Source organism: Fomitiporia mediterranea, assembly GCF_000271605.1.
Source record: "Fomitiporia mediterranea MF3/22 unplaced genomic scaffold FOMMEscaffold_16, whole genome shotgun sequence".
Lineage (NCBI taxonomy): Eukaryota > Fungi > Basidiomycota > Agaricomycetes > Hymenochaetales > Hymenochaetaceae > Fomitiporia > Fomitiporia mediterranea.
Genome location: NW_006760401.1, coordinates 728,218 through 730,720, shown reverse-complemented (window position 1 = coordinate 730,720; position 2,503 = coordinate 728,218).

The following is a 2,503-nucleotide window of genomic DNA, read 5'->3' as shown; positions in this document are numbered from 1 at the left end:
CTTGAGAGTAAATCAGTTTTCATCATTTACATTCTGAGTTTGTAAGTTAGTACAAAGTTGTAGTTCTACAGTTCTAACATCTAGTAGGCTTAGTAGTAGTTAAGCTTCTGAGACACTTGAAAGTATTAGAGATTAAGGTGATCACTCTAAATCTCAAACTTCTGTACAGTACTGAGGAGATATTAATACTACTCCTTTAGGGAACAGACAATTGTAAGGAGTTCCTTGTTATAGATAGGGTAGTTCTGTTCTGTTACAGAGAGGGATTCTGATTAGAATACTATCAGACACTACTTTCTGTTGTTAGGAATTGTAAAATACAGTAACTAAGTTTAGAAAAGCTTAACTCAAGACTTAGGATTGAGTAGTTTATATACAAAACCCTATTGGTCACAAGTCTAGAGATTGGCCAGATCAACTAGGCTACCTTTGTTGTCCTGCTTAGTAAGAACTCTAGCTCAGCATTATTAACCTCTAATTATTACTAATAGGTGATCAATCCATTAGCAGAGAGAGGGGACAGGAAGGAGTAGGTACTAAGTCAGTTAGGAAAAGGTAACAAAACCTGAGGACAAGGTCTTTATCTCTCCAAGGTTAAACACATACTCTAGTACAGTATTACTTGATAACCTCAACTAAAGACAAGTCATTTAGAATGCTTGTATGGAGAGGGGATCTGGAAAGAGTATAGTGTCCAGAGTAAGAAGTATAAAGGAAAAGACTAGGAAAAAACCTGAAGAGATAAAAAGGAAAATATTATACTTACTTACTACATAGCTAGCTAGGAACACTTTGTACAAAGACAAAGGACTATTAAAGCTAGTAAAGAGTCAGAGCCAATACTCTGTAGCTCTATACTTGAGGAGGACTAGTACTAGTGAAGGAAAGGGAACTGAGAGCTCTGAGGAGAGACTATAGGAAAGTAGTCTCCTTTATACACTTTGCCAATATAGATAGGAAAGTAATAAAGTCATAAACATGAGGACTACATGAGGACAACATGAGGAATACATGAGGCAATCTAGAACTTTGGTTGTAAGTTCTATGATTGAATACAGAAGTATAAAGATAAGGCTAGAAGTTAATAAGGATAATTGTCTCCTAAACTAAGTCTATTGAAGAAGACTTAGGGAAAGATCTAGAACATTGGTTGTTAGTTCTAGAGTGTACACAAGGCAGTCTAGAACTCTAGTTGTAAGTTCTAGGGACAGTACAGAAGCACAGCCTTTTATATTACAGAAGTCATAAGGAGTCATTAGAAGTCATAATACTCTACCTTATAAGAAAAGTGTATTACAAACCAGTGTACAGGAAGTACAGGTTGAGTCAGACAGAGTCATAGGAATAATAGAGAGCTCCACTTCATGAGAAAAGCATTACACAGCTTATACAGTATAACTAGTCAGGAGAACTTATAAGGAGTCATTAGAAGTATGAGAGGAAGTATAGAAGACATAATAATACAGTAAAGGAGTCATTAGAAGATTAATCTAGAATACAAGAAGACACAAACCAGTGTTAGCAGATTAATAGAAGACACAAACCAGTGTAGCATACAGCCTAAAGGATTAGCCAGCTCTACTTCATGGGAACAATAGTGAAGAGAGTTACTAAAGTCACTAGAGTAACATTACTCTAGTAAAAGGTATATAAGGAGGCCAGTTTAGCCCTCAAAAGATAGTTTTATCAACTTAAGTTACCTAGTACTTGGAAGTACCCTACTACCAACCTACTAGGCTACACTTGTAGCTTGACTAAAGTAGGACTCCTCTACCCTCTCACTATACAAGTCTACAAGTCTTACCCTCTATACTCTATTCTGTTACTATTCCTAAGGATTAGGACTAGTAAAGTGAGTATATCTTACATCTGTCAATGAACTAGGACAGTACTACTCTATTTGTAAAGTTGGAAGAGTTGGCTTTGACTCAGAACTTGTCTACAACTATCAGAACTACTAATACAGGCTTACTAGTAATAGCCTACTTGAGGGACTCAAACACAGACTGTTACTGATCATCCTATTACTAAGGAACATCTTTGCTAGTAAGATTGTGAAGGGGCTAGACAATAGTACTAAAGCCTTGAATGAAACATTAGTAGTAGTTTGCAAACCTAAGGAATGCTTAGACCTGTTTTAGATTCTAAGGTTGTAGCCAGTTCCAAACTATAGTTACCTTTACTGAATCCATGTGGACCTCTCTTCTACTAATTATAAAGCTCAGATAATCTACTAACTCCTGTACAAAAGAGTACTTTACTTCTTAGAGGAACAGTTTATTATCTTAGAGCTATTATAGAACTACTTAGATTAGTTAGTAATAGTGCTTGACTGTCTGGGTAAAGATTAGAATGTTGTCCAGATACATACTAACATACTCTAAGTTAATCAGATCTGTAAGGATGTGATTTATGAATGACTAGAACATTGTAGACAAGTTAGTTAGTTTGAAGAACATTATAGTCAGTTTGTACAATCTGTAATTGGTTCAGAATACAGCCT